The 16,283-nt window shown below is 40.8% G+C and overlaps 2 long non-coding RNA genes across 2 annotated transcripts; both read right to left on the bottom strand.

The window, feature by feature from the left end:
- Positions 1 to 10,763: 10,763 nt before the first annotated feature.
- On the bottom strand, positions 10,764 to 12,469 carry LOC135546939 (uncharacterized). The gene is made up of 4 exons (XR_010456643.1): positions 11,744 to 12,469; positions 11,615 to 11,656; positions 11,385 to 11,441; positions 10,764 to 11,192 (listed from the first exon to the last, which is right to left on the bottom strand). It is a non-coding gene; the product is annotated as an uncharacterized LOC135546939 (long non-coding RNA).
- Positions 12,470 to 14,110: 1,641 nt separating this feature from the next.
- Positions 14,111 to 15,903, bottom strand: LOC135546938 (uncharacterized). Its single transcript, XR_010456642.1, has 3 exons — positions 15,592 to 15,903; positions 14,916 to 15,041; positions 14,111 to 14,392 (listed from the first exon to the last, which is right to left on the bottom strand). It is a non-coding gene; the product is annotated as an uncharacterized LOC135546938 (long non-coding RNA).
- Between the last annotated feature and the right edge of the window lie 380 nt (positions 15,904 to 16,283).

The following is a 16,283-nucleotide window of genomic DNA, read 5'->3' as shown; positions in this document are numbered from 1 at the left end:
ACAACATTTTGAGGAGAAGCTCTAAAAATGGCTTCCCCGTCTTCACGGTCTTATTCAGCTCATGCAGCAAATTGATATAATACATCTGCAATATTGTGACCACATTCAACGCCCGGGCCGCCATACCCTCAGACTGGAACACTTTGTCCAGCTGATCCAACAAGAACCTCCACTGTTTATAAGGAAGCATCTTGCTAGGATTAGCCCCATTGTTAGCCTCTGGAGCTAAGTAACTTGCCTGCTTTCCATCCATCAGCAGTGTGCAAACGAGCCCCGCCATAACCTGGTGGCACCATCCTGGCTGAATGAGGGTAATCCCAGGTTGCCTGTAGCTCATTGGTGAAATCTTTAAACAGAGGTAAGCGACGCTTCACCGCTGCAGGGACAGGAGTTAAATACAGTACCTTCCCCCAAACCTGTAGGAACTCTGCTGTGGGGGAGAAGACAGCCAATCCACCCCAGGTGATCTGCCACCCTACGACACAGCTCCATCAAAGGCGCATTAACCACCAATGGTTCAACACCCCTGCCGAATGCAAAATCGGGACTTTGGGCTGCCCCAGACTGATGTCATCCGATTCACACTGAAAACCTTCCAGGGCCAACCAGGGATATATCATCCCCGGAATCCGGACTCTGAACACTGCCAGAGAGAAAGCAGAATGGGATGACAGCCCAATCAACTCCAACCACAGCTATGGGGCTCCCGAGTGGCGCAGCAGTCTAAGGCGTCACTACAGACCCTAGTTAGATTCCAGGCTGTATCACAACCAGTCGTGATTGGTAGTCCCATAGGGTGGCACACAATAGGCCATCATTGTAAATAAGAATTATTTTTTAACTGACTTGCCTGGTTAAATAAAATGCTGAACTCTCCTGGCCTCAGACAGTCCCATTCTCGAGGTTGTTTCACCGGAAGACCCTTCGCCAACAGCTCCAATCTTTTTCACAAAGTCAACCCAATACCCAATGGAAGTTGATACAATGGTCACACTAACCAAGGCATCGTGAGTGTGTTTCCACCACAGGCATACGGGACAGCACTCGTGAATATCTATACTTTTCTTTGTGAAACCACATGCCCTAAGGCACAGTGGGAGATTCAAATTCGACTTGTTGCCTTTTTTGACATATTCTTACCACTGTCCATCTTACTCAAGCAAGGAAGTACTGGCTAGACAAGCAGAGCAGAAAGTAGTGGGTTTTTAGCAAACACAGAAACCGATACCAAGACCCAAACTCGCAACATCTAGGGGGACAAGTACTCTCTCACCACTAACAGACACCTACGTCAGAGCCAAATCTCGTAGTCTTCATGTGCTTGAAAAGTTTGTAAATTGCATGACACGTTCTTCCGTCAGGCGAGCTGAAGAGAGAAGAATTGAGGAAATGAATGCCGAACCCCGGTTTTATAGCCAGGAGCTGGAGCTTCCGAGGGTAGGCTCGGCATCCATCGACCCGTTGGGAGTAATTTCACTTTTCTTCAGGTGAATATGATTGGTCGTTGACTCTCCATAGTATGATATACCGAGTGACCGACTGAAAGAGAACTCAAAATCACATCCAACATGCAGAACAGCAAGATCACAGATACTATCGGTGATTCTCAGTATGCATACTACCATGTTCCACATGCTCATGCTCCGAGTGCATTCTCTGAGGACGTTCTCTTGAGTACATTCTTGTGAGACGAGAGTGTGGGGAACATATAAATCATTACATTTGAGAACATGGTTGGGGAGTAACGTATTACATGTAATCCGATATGTGTAAGGGATTACAAAAAATGGTAACTATAATCCGTTATGTTACCAGCAAAAATATTGTCATCAGATTACAGATACTTTTGAAAAACGAAATGATTACTTCGAGGATTACTTTTAAATTCAGAAAGGTTGTTTGCAGAGAAATAAATCTTTGACACCCCTCTGAATTCTCAATGACATTCAAATCAATATTGATAAAAGGCCAATATTAAGTTTGTTCCACCTGAGCGAGTCTGACCACAAGTCAGAGACCCCTACGATGACACACCAGATGTGTTTGATGGATCGTGAGAAAAGAGCAGGAATAGGATTTTGTAGGCTACAGTCAAAGCTATGTCTTCCAATGGTGCGACTGCTGTCGGCATCCAAAGATTTTCCAACTTGAATAAAGCTTGGAGGAAAGGATGACAGCAGTGGTGTAGTCTACGGCGATACGGATATCACTTACTATTGATATCTACATTGATGTGAGTCACATTGCTACTCTCTCATTTAGCTATTGTGCCTTATGAATTGTGGTTGTTGTGGATGGTTGTTCACAAATCTGAATTGTGTATTTGAACGCAATAATGGTTGAATTCAAGTTTAAGCTGCCTGTCAATCGATGTTTTTGAAACCAGTGGACAGCCATGGAAAAATATGCTCTTGCAACAGCTGCATAGTGCGTATCCCAGCCTGTGGAATAAAAGTGGGGCTTTTATTGCTCAATCTAATTCATGCTGATAAAATCTAATCCATTGGCCTAAAGGACACATTCTTAAACTCGCACACTTTTGATAGACTTAAAGGGGCAATCTGTATTTGCAACATCCATTTTTGGGCATACATTTTTGGGACTTAAATAAATTTGCCCTTTAAACAGCTACATATTATCAAGATATCAAAGTGTCACCAACAAAAACAATAGGCCTATAGCAAATGCAGCATATGACATTCATTTTTCAGTAGTGCTCAAAGCATGCCATTCCATGAGCACAGCAATTTTTTTCCAACTCGAATCAATGAGCCTAATCAGACCTTCATGACAACAAAAGCATAAACAACAGAGTAGGGCTGGCTAGCAAATCCTTCGTTCTGGGGTTATGCTCAGGTAAAACTATTTGGAAAATCTATAATTCCATATTTCCAAGTACTGTTCCTGAAGATCAAGGAGTATAATATTTATTGGAATTATTGGTTTTTAATGTAAAGATAACATTTAATCGTATTATTATATGAGGTCGAAAGCGATGGGTTATAAGAAGCCTACATAACCAATCCATAACATAAGTAATCTAAAAGTAACTGAATGTAATCAGATTATGTTACTGAGTTTGGGTATCCAAAAATTACGCAACTGATTACAATTTTGGACAGGTAACTAGTAACTGTAACGGATTACATTTAGAAGTAACATACCCAACCCTGGCGATGGGTTAGAAGAAGCAAACATAAGCAACCCATAAAGTGCATTTTAACATCCATATATTGCTAGCTATGTAAACTTTAACATTGATTTATCCTGCAATAGATGTTGTTCAATTGGTAACATTCAGTTTTAGAAAGTAACATTTCCAACCCTGTTTGAGAAGCACTCGCACTCCCCCTACTGTATCACCTCACGCTGCACCTCCCATTCACTGAACCTTCTCAGCCAGGACAATGGCAACAATCGAGACAACAAACAAGATATACACAAAGCAAACATTTTACTTCATAACTATCAACTAGCTGTATGTAAATTGTAATAATGTAGCTAACCAGATAGTTTAACAGGCAAAATGACCTAAAACTAATGTTATGCAAGGTAGATGTCAAATATTCGTAGGTGGCTAGCTAGCTAACAATTCGTCGTGGCTATATGGCTAACTAACAGTAGTAGCTAGACAGTTAACCCTATTGACTTACTTACTACAGTGGGTATTGTAGGCAGGTAAACCTTCCAAAATTAACACAGTGTTTATTTATTAATGTATGTATGAAGATTAAATATTGTAGTCAGGCAACATATGAGATGTGAATTGTCAACATGTCCTTCTGAAGTCGGAGTGTATTTCCTCTCGTTTCAGCTATTTAATAATGGCCGCAATTGATCTCAAGAAAGTGTGCATCATTTTTGGATGTGGTTGCGTCATGTTCTGTGCATACTTTCTGTTTAAACTTGCATTGATGCATGCTTCAAAATATGCACAAACGGAGTACACATTTGAAAAGTGCCGTCTGTGCGCCATTTCGCATACTTCGATTTGGACTCATACTCCCACCCTCCTATGCTCAAATTTGCATGCTCGGAGCACGTTAGCATGCATTTTCAGAAACACCCTAGATGTCAAGTTACCAAATATAGGCCTACACAGCCACCAAGGAAGCTAAAAATCTATAGGGTACCATTTTCGTTCTTCATTTGCATAATACTATATTATACACACCATATAAGACCATTGGGATGATAGCAGGTGGCCTGACCCCTGGATGTAAAGATGGCCTGGATGTTGGGTACCAGATCTTTGTCCTCCAGGATCACATAGGTGTAATCAGCACCATGGACAGCAAATATGAGAACAGCAAGTCTTCCTGATGGATACCTTTCACTCCATTAAGGTAAACGAAAAAACCATCCTGCATATTCTCTGATCAACGATACTTTTAAAAATGTTATAAAACATATAACTCAAAATCAATATATTGTATATTTTGAATACATTTTCTGAATATTCTCTCCAAAAGGATACAAAACCTGTCCTGTTCCATCTGGAAATATGATGACAAATGATTGACCACTCTCATAGAGCTTGATTAGTGTGTGCTTTACCTATAAAATCAAACAGCAATCATGAATTGACATGTACTGCACAAGCATAGCCATTGGCCTTCACTGAAGTATATTGAGTGAGCTAATCTATTTGTTAACATCCCCCGTGCTGAAAATTGTCATTAAAAGTTCAGTTAGTATACCTTATGTCCTTGTTCTTCTCCATAAAGTGTGAGAGTGTTCGGAGAATCAATGATTTCCATTTCGGCGAATGAGTCTTCCTTCTCTGCAGTCCAGACCTCATTTGAAAGTCGATAGCAAATGGTGTTACGCAAGTTAACTTTAGATCCTGCAATGTTAAAAGCATCAACACAATGAGTCAGTAAAGTCCACCAGCCTAAGATGTCTGTCTCTACTATATTAAAAGTTTTTCACTTTAATCAGTGGATTCCAAACAACTTTCAGTATCTTAAAGAATGAGATAATACATGTCATGTAACAAAGGGGTGGTGGCCTTGTGAGTAGACTTACTTTGTTTAGTTGAAAACATGCAATTCTGGTCGTCCCATTCTTTCAACCTGATGTTTGAGAATAGTACCATTAAGATTTCAGTGATGTTTTATAGTGCTGTGGGATATCATATCAAAGTTACAGTAAATTAAGAGTGTATTATATTGGGATCTTTTTAGTGCCTCATCAATCATACAAGAGTCTGGTCATGACCTTTGTTCCACCCGTTCCTTCGCAGCCTTCTTCAAGGTTGGGTGAGGGCTTACATCAATCTTCCTGCTCCCCTGGATCGCAGCAAATGCAGCCTCCTCCTTCTCCTCCATCAGAAACGTAGTCATCTTCCAGGCCAACTCACAACAAAACAACTGACAGGAAGATACAACTTCAATTAGCACTGACGTGTGAAGTGAGAGGTGTCGAAGCCTTTGAGCCCAACAAATGGCAGGCTACCCCACCCAAATCCAGAGACCTTGAAGCCCCCCCTTGCTGTTCAGAGACCACACACTGGCATTTTCTACAAGAACTCTGCCTCCAGAAATGAAAGCTTCTCCCAACCTACTCCCGTTGCCTGCTGCACTGCTGCTATGGGACCCACCTGGCGATCTGTTCACTGTCTGCCCTGGTTGTCTCCCATACCATTTCTAACCCTCTCTCGCCGGCTTTGTATCCATGTTACCTGATGAAATGGCTGTACAATATGATCTTGTTGCCATCTGATGCACGCTCAGATGTCATAAATCAGCACTGCAGAGCTCTCCCTGTCCTATACCGTGCCTTGATTGTATTACTGTTGATGACATTTGGAAATGTGCATGTACACTCTGGCCCATCTACTGTCGCTAGCTCCTCTGCACGTTAACACTTGAAGCTTATTACCTAAACTAGATCAATTGAATGTGTGGGTTCACAGCTTCAATCCAGATGTGCTGGTCATTACTGAGACGTGGTTAAGGAAGAGTGTTTTGAATTCTGATGTTAACTTTTCTGATTATAACCTTTTTCAGCAGACAGATCTTCCGAAGATGGGGGAGTGACAACCTTTACCAAGGATCACCTTCAGTGCTCGGTTGTCTCCACCAAGTCTGTCCCCAAACATTTTGATTTGCTGGTTTTAAGCATTCAACTTTCAAATAGGGCTTTGTTGACTGTTGCCGGGTGCTATCGTCCTCCATCAGCATTCTCCTACATTCCTTTCACATTTCCAGAAATGTCAAAGTGTTTCCTTTCAAATGGTACCAAGAATATGCATATCCTTGCTTCAGGGCCTGAGCTACAGGCAGTTCGACTTGAGTGTCATTTTAGGCGAAAAGTGAAAAAAAGGGGCGGATCCTTAAGAGTTTTTTTATTCACCACTTCATTAAGTCAGGATTCCTATTTGATTCAGCTATGCCTCCTTGCCTGTCCAACATTTCCTCATCTCCCACCCCTTCTAATGCGACTATCCCCGATGCTTCTCCCTCATTCTGTTAAAGGTCCCCAAAGCACACACATCCCTGGGTTGCTCGTTTTTTTGGCTCGCTGCAGCTAGTTACTGGAACGAGCTACAACAATCACTCAAACTGGACACTTTAATCTCAATCTCTTCATTCAAAGACTCCATCATGGACACTCTTACTGACAGTTGTGGCTGCTTTGCGTGATGTATTGTTGTCTCTACCTTCTTGCCCTTTGTGTAGTTGTCTGTGGCCAATAATGTTTATACCATGTTTTGTGCTTCTACCATGTTGTGTTGCTACCATGTTGTTGTCATGCTGTGTTGTTGTCTTAGGTCTCTCTTTATGTAGTGTTGTCTCTCTTGTCGTGATGTGTGTTTTGTCATTATATTTATATATATATATTTATTTTAATTCTTTTTATCCCAGCCCTTGTCCCCACAGGAGGCATTTTGCCTTTTGGTAGGCCGTCATTTTAAATAAGAATTTGTTCTTTAACTGACTTGACTAGCTAAATAAAGGTTAAATAAAGAAAAAAGAAAAAGAAAAAAAAAACATGTCAAACCCATCAGAGGAAGGGATATCCAAACATGCCTCTGTCAGAAATTAAGATCCAGTTTGTTGAAATGCCTTTTCACTCGAATTAAAGCTGTATAATATAAATACACAAAGTCATATTTAAAAAAACATGATTGATGTATAATTATCGAAGTGATTCAGTTATCAATCTAAGGGGCGGCAGGGTAGCCTAGTGGTTAGAGCATTGGACTAGTAACCGGAAGGTTGCAAGATCAAATCCCTGAGCTGACAAGGTACAAATCTGTCGTTCTCCCGCTGAACAGGCAATTAACCCATTGTTCCTAGGCTATCATTAAAAATAAGAATGTGTTCTTAACTGACTTGCCTAGTAAAATAAAATAAGTGATAGGTGTTGATGTGGCTCTGCCTCTAATAGAGATATAAAAGTATCAAGCCATGGATCTTATTTCCATGGTGACAAATATTTCAGATTCACACAAAACATTTGTCCTTATTGGCAGTGTGAGAGCATTATGTGGTTTGCGAAGGCCTCACCGCCTCTTGGTCCATATTGTTGACTATCTGGTCTCTGGTCACAGTGGGCTTCCTGGGCTGCAGGCAGTACTCACAGGGAACAGAGTCCATCTCACTCTCCAGCATCTCCCCTGATGAGTCTGAGCTGGATGCCCTTCTGATCTAGGAGTAGACCAGACATTCAGTTCGGCTGACAACATCCAGTACAGTGCACTAAACCTGTGCCTTTTAGGCATGTCCATCAAGCCAGTGGCCTATGTACCAAGGTTACGCTATTTTCCCCCAAAAAAAATGTTATGCAAATTTGCTGCAAGAAATGATGATATGTGTAATGCAGTTATCAGTGTCGCGACAGTGTTAAGTTGAATAGGTGAAGTCATAACGTCCTTAGAAAAAAACTGTGCTGAGAAAGTTATATAACACAATCCAACAGTGACAATATAAAACATTACCATCGCAAAATGTGTTGGTGACTGTTTAGTTTCTACTCTACAAGCTGTGGGAGGTTGGGGATGCTTGCTCAGAGTTTCCAATACTTCATTATCGAGGGACATATCTATCTCCAGGTCCTCGTTTTTAGGAAGATTCTAAAGAGAGACAACAAAGGCAGCTCATAAATTATTAAACTCTCAACAGAAGTGCCCACATTGCTCATCATGAATCATTGAGAACTGAGAAACTCCAGATTTCAGGATGTTGTATCTACAGTTATGCTAATCTTTGATGTGGATGCCGGCTAGATTGGTAACAATTAAAATGGCCCTAGATGAAGATGTAGACTTTTCCCCTCAATACAAGGCACGCTCTTGGAGCACTTCAGGGACTCAGAGACAGGCAATAGCAATTTATTGGATCACATTTAAAGTGAAATGTACTACATTGGAATGTACTACATTGGTCAAAGTGAGTGCCTTCTTTTAAAACATCCTTGTTTTGCCCATCTACCTCAAGCATTGTGGAGTCAAGCGTTGTATCCACACATTCCAAGGGGCTCCCTGATTCCTCTGCAGGTTTTGGTGTCACTTCTTCTGACTGAATGTTGACTGCAAAGGAAGAATTTGTCAAGAGAAAATAAAGTAGAAGACTAAGGAAGCAACATGCTCCACTTTAAAGATCGTCATAATTTGTGGGGTCTGACCTATAACAATCACCCATCATCTCTCCCCTGGTAATTACGACGTTACTCCACTGTAAAGTAAAATGACATTTTTCTCTTACCTTGGCTATGCTCCTCATGTCTCCTCTGGTCCACCCAATGCCAGTCTGTTTGTGTCCTCGTGCTGATTCTGGATATAACTCTGCCATCGAATGCATAGACCTCCAAATATTCAGGAGAGTCAAACCTACTGTAGATGGTGTTCAGGGCATTCAGTTCAACCAAAATAATATCACTAACTTGAAAACTCCTTGCACTGTAAGTTTTTCCTTCAACTTCTTCTAATTATTCAGCAAAAAAAAATCATAATATGCCAACTCTTAAATTAAGTCACAAGATTCCTTTTAACATAAATTATGTAAATACCGTGGGCACAGATCCTGAGAAGCTGTCCTCATGTGGTCTTGCAGGTCCAGCTCCTCTGAAGAGACTATTCAGAAATGTCTTAGCCTATCATTTTAACCGGAGGCTACTGCACATATGAGTAATTAAGTATCTGTCTACCACAGTAATCTACCTGCCATGGCCTATTTGCATTGAAGATTCTGATCTTATTAGCTATCTCATGGCTATATACCTGCACCTATGCCTTTACAAATAATTAATATCCCTTTACTTATTCCACATTTTGTTGTTTTACAGCCTGAATTCAAAATGGATTAAATAAAATAAAAATCTCACCCATCTACTACATACAATACCACATAATAACATATATATTTGATTCAATTATCCAATTTATTGAAAATTAAATTCAGCATCTCATTTACATAATTATTCAGGAATGTGTTGTATTGGATTTGCCCCAAACATAACACTTTGTATTAAGGACAAAAAGTGAATTGCGTTGCCACATTTCTTGCAGCATTACTTTAGGGCCTTCTTGCAAACAGGATGCATGTGTCGGAATAGTTTTATTCTGTGCAAACTTCCTTCTTTTCACTCTGTCAATTAGGTTAGTATTGTGGAGTTATAAAATGTTTGTTGATCCATTTTCAGTGTTCTCCTATCTTAGTCATTAAACTCTGTAACTGTTTTAAAGTCACCATTGGCATCATGGTGAAATCCCTGAGCGGTTTCCTACCTCTCCAGCAACTGAGTTAGGAAGGAGGCCTGTATCTTTGTTGTGACTGGGTTTATTGATCCTCCATCCAAAGTGTAATTAATAACTTCACCATGCTCAAAGGGATATTCAATCTCTGCTTTTTCTTTACCCATCTACCAATAGGTGCCCTTCTTTGTGAGGCATTGGAAAACCCTCCTGGTCTTTGTGGTTGAATCTGTGTTTGAAATTCCCTGCTCGACTGAGGGATCTTAATGATAATTGCATGTGTGGGGTACAGAGATGAGGTAGTCCTTCAAAAGTCATGTTAAACACTATTATTGAGTCCATGTAACTTATTGTGACTTGTTAAGCAAATGTTTATTCCTGAACTTATTTAGCCTTGCCATAACAAAAGGGTTTGAATACTTATTAACTCAAGACGTTTCAGATTTTCATTTGGAAAATTAACTTTGACATTATGGGGTATTGTGTGTAGGCCAGTAACAAAAACATCTAAATGTAACCCTTTTTAAATTCAGGCTGTAACACTAAATGTGGCGGTGGGAATACTTTCTGAAGGCACTGAACATAATACTAGTAGTCCTACCATTATCATCCTGCTCACAGATCTCCTCGATTCTCCCGGCCTCCCATTCCATTTGGCTGCATTGCTCCACATACCCCTCCAAGTTGCGACTGCTGCTGTACAGCCATTCTGTGCCTTCAAACTGCTGCTCCAACCTCTGCACGTTTTCAACTGTGAGTTCAAAGGTGGTTGGCACCTCAGCTTCATCTTTTAGGCCTACTTGTGATTGTGTAGAGTGAAGTGCCTCATCTTCTTTTTCGGGGGACTGTTGGCTCATTATTTATTTTACAGTAGGCCAAAAAATATATTCAAAATGCATCAGACAAGAAGCATAAACTGCCTTTTCTTTGTAACATTTTAACACAACAACACAGGTCTGTAGTTCTTTCTAGTTAGCAAAATGCTAATTGCCTTGGTTCCATAGCAACGAGATTTATACAAAAACAACACAGGCTTTGGGTTGTTACTAATACTATATTTATTTAGAGGCCATGGGTGCTTTGGTCTTTTTGGGCAAGGTTTGTTATTCCATGTGCTTCTGAGTCTATGCATCTGGGCAATGAGGCTGTACGGGGGCTTAATGTTGTGGGGATTGGCCCAATGCTGGTAGGCCACGCTGGTCTGAATCCGGTCCAGCAGGGATTATATCTCCAGGCTTTTCATTTGGAGATGTTTCTGCAGGATGTCTGGCCCCAGCATCACAAGGCCTTCTGGATGGGTGAGCTGGGAGAGACAAACACAACAGAAAACAGTCAGACCACATGGGATGGAGCTTGTCCATGAGATTAACAACACTGTGCAGTACCACCTGAGGCAGATTCCCATATTTTGGTAGCCTTCTGTCTTCCTGTGGGGTACGGCTCAATGTTGGCGGTGAGGTAGAACCCCATCTTTCTAGTTTTGATGTCAAATCTGAAGACAAATTACACAAGTAGATCACTGTGTCTATTCATCATGATGCTTAGAGAACAAACATAAAAAGCTTCCTTATGAAATTCTAACTGTAAAGAAATAAAGTAATTAGCTATCATATAATAAATAGAGTAAAATCAATAACAACATCACATCTATCCTGCAATTTTCTTGTAATTATAAATAGCTCACCTTAAGCAGAAAGCCCTACCGTCCATAAGGGCTTAATGTTTGACACCAGTTAGGACCCTAGCTTTATCGTATGTCAAGTCAGAAAATAGAATTAATCAGTTAAGCACTCTGTTTTCATTGGAAGAAGTGAACATTGCCTGTGTTCACTTCTGGGTTCCCTTCAATATAACATTGCCTGTTGTATTTTGCAATGGCGTGTTCTCACATGTATTTTCTAGGTGACAGCTTACCTTGAGTTGAGATGCTGACATGTAGTCTTCCATCCTTGTATCCTAACAAAATAAAACATAGTCTGTGTTCAACACACAATAACATTCGTGTTAAAAAGAATGTCAGATGCATGCACAGTCGTTACTTACTTCATCAGTTCATCCAAATACATTCAATCTACTCTGCAGCATGTGATGTTGGCATCCCTGATTAATAAGACAAAACAAAACAATCAATACATGGACCAGACATTTCTCTATAATTTATGTTTGGGATATATTTGACATAACAAGTACTGTAGATGTATCCTCTATGTAGCACTTCCCTGCACTCAATGACCAAAGGCACCCTCTTTGGCTTCATGGGTGGAAGGTTATTAATATTTTTGAAAAATAATAATTATATACAGTATATTGAAAACGTTTACAACAAAAATCCAGTGTTTCAGTATCAAACAGTTTTGTTATATTTCAGTCTTCTGTGATGTATATAGTGTAATATTGGGATGCAAACTCGAAACAGAATACATTTAAACTCTATCCGACACGGTACAGGTCACTTCTTGTGTTTAAGCCCATAACCATGTGTGAGGTGTATACTTTTGTTTCAAAGCAGATTTCTTTGAGACCAACAAGAATCACTCTGTGTGACCCTGATTAAGCCCACTGCAGTAAAAGGTTGATAAAACTGTCAAGGAAAGCCCAGAATTGCACTCTCACCTGTTCAAGCAAGAGAAGATCAACTTTATGTATCAAGATCTGTCTTGGGACATCTTAAGAGGAAGGTGTTGATGGGACTGAGATTTCATTGAAGTTGAAACATTTGACATGATCCCTTCCCCTGTCTCTGAGCCCCATGGACTCCATAGGCAACTGAAACAATGTAACAACCTGCTTTTAAATATTTTTTATTCTCTATGCTAATTTTAAAAAAATATTTTGCTAATTTAGCTAAATTAAGTTCATGCAAGTTGTTAGATAGCTAGTTAAACAGAGTCTTCAATATAACATTTTGGTAGTGCTAAAACAAGATGTCAATAACATATTTCTTCATATTGACAAAATATGAATCTGGAATGACATACATTAGACATTAAAATGCTTTGCTTGCGTACACCAAGTTGAAAAACAGTTTATAAATCCTCCAGGTTTGACAGACTGTTGTTTTGAGTCTTGAATCAACTGTCAGTTCACTAAAGATTGTTGAACCTTTCAAAATTCCAAACCCTTATGAACAGGAATACTCCGAGTCGATATTCACGTAATAATAAGGAATTCCCCTCGACCACGCCCACAAATTGGGGAAAACAAACATTCTTTCCCATTGACCCCCAGTGTAAAAGAGCCAACTTCAATTTTTGTCATACAGAAATAAGAAAACATTCCGAAAAGGTGGTGTGTTATTAAATGTACCAGGTCAAAAACCCCAACCTGTGGTTCGTAATGCAGAGCCCTGTGGCTTCAGGCTATTTGGCGTGTGACTGTGGAAAATTGTGGGGACCCAGTGTCCAAGTAGGCTACACGTGTGGAAAACATTTAGTCACAGGTAAGACATTTAACTTGTGTATGTTCGTAATTCCACTCACTAGCATTATAGTCCATTTGTTTATCTTGGTTCGATTCATGTTTTGGTTGGTAGCTAGCACTTTTTTTTACCGTTATTTACCTAGGCAAGTCAGTTAAAGCAAATTCTTATTTTCAATGACAGCCTAGGAACAGTGGGTTAACTGCCTTGTTCAGGGGCAGAACAACAGATTTTTACCTCGTCAGTTCAGGGATTCGATCTTGCAACCTTGCGGTTGCTAGTTCAACACTAACCACTAGGGTACCTGCCGCCCCCAGGTAGCCTAGAGTAATACACTTACTCACGTGGCGAAAAGGGGCATGAGGGAGCTCTACAGTATTACGTTTTGGGAATGCTTGGGAGCAGGCAATGCTGAAAAGTATTTAGACATGTTGCACTCTTCTGAAATGTAGTTGGTCATTGACTAAGACAAGCAGACAACAATAAAATTGTGTTTGAAAAAATGTCAAGTTTTTGCTGTGAGCCAATAGGGTAAACACGGTGACCACACGATCTATCTAACACCAACTGGGACTATAGGAGTGCCGGTCAGAGTGATCCTAAACGCATTTTCATTATGTTTGGTTTGTATGTTCTTATGTAAAAGATTCGCCTGGACCCTGAGAAGACTGCATATAAGGCTGTCCAACCAGAGAAATATCTATCTTAGGCAGCCTTCTCTCCTCTCTCTCTCTCGAATATCAATACACTCAAATCTCAATCACTGGGGTTTTCGGGGACGTCTCATAGTCTGACAAACCACCGCAGGTGCGGAAGGACGACATTGGCGGATGCGGGGGATTGAGACACAGCCCATGCAAGAAGAACAACATTTGTGAGTAACGTAGAGGTAAAGAAACACATGTGCAGAACGTGATTCGAATTTTCAACTCTGGAGGAAAGGGATCCATGGGGGCAGGAAGGAGGCGGTTATCTACGGATCCACAGCCTCAGCCTTTAATAGAAAGATACAAAACATTACCAAACGAATAAGTCGCTAATAAAATGGTACAGTCCATGGACCTGAACAGTAATGGGATAGGTGTAGAGTGATGAGAGAAGCTGGTGTCAATGACAGTACAGGGTTGGTGTACCTTCTGCCTTCCTGTCTCCTCCTGTAAGGCTGAAGATGTCTGAGGAGTCTCTGATATCCATCTGAGGGAAGTAAGGCTTCTCTCAGAGGGTCCAAACCTCATTGGGCTGTCTGTAGGAGATGGTTTTGATCAGACCATCACCTTTATAAACACAGGAAAATAACCTAGTATTAACTTGGAGAGTACTAAGTCAATATACGGTATCTCATTTATCAGTTAGATTATTCAAAAAATTACAATTTAATGTGTCAAGGTTTTTTTGTGACAGCGTGAGAAAAAGCTGTTCTGATTGCCGGTATTCTGGAGTCCCAATTCCAGCGACCTGAAGTTAAAATTGGTTAAAACAGAGGTTGGTTTTCCTCAGAGTGCACCATCAGAAAATGTTAGAGTGACGGACACTGGGAGGTTAAGTGGAAATCTCTTTGAATATCGAAATCCCAAGCTACCCTCCCATCTCCAAAACTTGAGACTTTGACAAAGCGGTTCCTTTTGGTCATATTTAGCTTTTAAGTCTAAGAAGGTCCAATTGCACACGTACGGTCAGAGGTGATTGAGGTGCATCATCATTCCATTAGAGGAACTGACTGCATGGGTTTCAAGTAGCTGGCACCAGGGGTATAACATCAATTGGACAGGGTATAACATCAATTAAATTCGCTCTCACCTCTGCTCTGTCCACTCCTTTGCAGCTCTCTTCTACGGTTTGCTCATAAAGGGTGGGTGAGGACCCACATCAATCTTCCTGTTCACCTTCCACGGCAGCTAAGGCCCTCTCCAATTCCAGGAGAAACTATTGCGTTTGTTGGAGTTGAAAAATAAGGCAAACACACAACATCAAATCAAGCCTCTTCTACAGGTGTAGAAGGGATCTTGATTCAAACCCATATCTACAATCTTAGAAGCATGTTGTCCACACCAGGAGCCATAAAGGAACCCAAGACTGCAATCATTCCTCTCTCTGAAAAGAGCACCAAAAGGCTTAGACTGGCCCATTGTTACTTGCGTTGGTTTGCTTTGAATTGATCGTCTGAAGAAAAACATAATCTTCAGCAACAATCAAATCCAGGTCAGGATTATTTTCCAATTGTTCACGGCATATGAAGGGCTTACTGGGTTGCTGGCAAGCGCTATTTCCTGTTTGGACTGATCCCCAGAGGATCAAGAGCTGGACACCACTGGGACCGAGAGTAGGGAATCTTCACCATCATCATCACTCATTTACTCCTCTCAATTGTACAATACTATATTATGTACGTAACTTGTGAATGGTAAATACGTCATCATGAATGCAGGACACTGTTGGTATAGAGGAAAAAGGTTGAGAAAGAGAGGTTGATTACCTTTTCAAACTGAACAGGAGGTTGATTCAACTCTGGTTGGTAGGCCAACAGGGTAGGTGGCCCCACAATAGGTATACCATACAAATAATTTTCCTTCTCCATATCTTGTCTCTTCGTTCTTTGAAAAAGGACACAAAAGTTGTATTCTTTCATACCACCATTACATTTTTCAGTTTTGTTATTATCTATTTTCTGATTGTTGGATTGGTGGTAAATTGTTTGTTAGAATAGGCTAGCTAGCCTACATTACGATTGCAATTCTAATAACTAATCACATACATTGGCCTACCTTATCTGGCCCAATAAGGCTTTGGACTCAACCTTCTCCACTTCACTTTGAACTAGGAGAGAGGAAATAATTGCAGGAAGGACCTGACAGGTGTTTGAGTCATCAGAGGGGGAGAGCAGCAGAAAAGTGTGACCCATTTGAACCCAAAAGTCTGACAGGCTGACTACCTTGACAGCTGTCTGTGAAGTGTCTGCTCCACCCACTCCCAGTCTGTCTGGGTCTTGGTGGTCAGCTGCTCACTATGGTGATGGCTCTGCCATCCAGCGCATGGAACTCTATGAAAGCCGGTGTGGTAGAATCACTGTTTGGCGGTGCACTGGATAGGGCGGGAAGAACAGCGTGTGGTCTTCATGTTCAGACTGTACGGAAAAATAGTTTCAAGCATATGCCAACGAACTGCAAT

This window comes from Oncorhynchus masou, chromosome 10, assembly GCF_036934945.1.
Source record: "Oncorhynchus masou masou isolate Uvic2021 chromosome 10, UVic_Omas_1.1, whole genome shotgun sequence".
Classification (NCBI taxonomy): Eukaryota; Metazoa; Chordata; class Actinopteri; order Salmoniformes; family Salmonidae; genus Oncorhynchus; species Oncorhynchus masou.
This window is presented reverse-complemented; position numbering and strand designations above follow the sequence as displayed.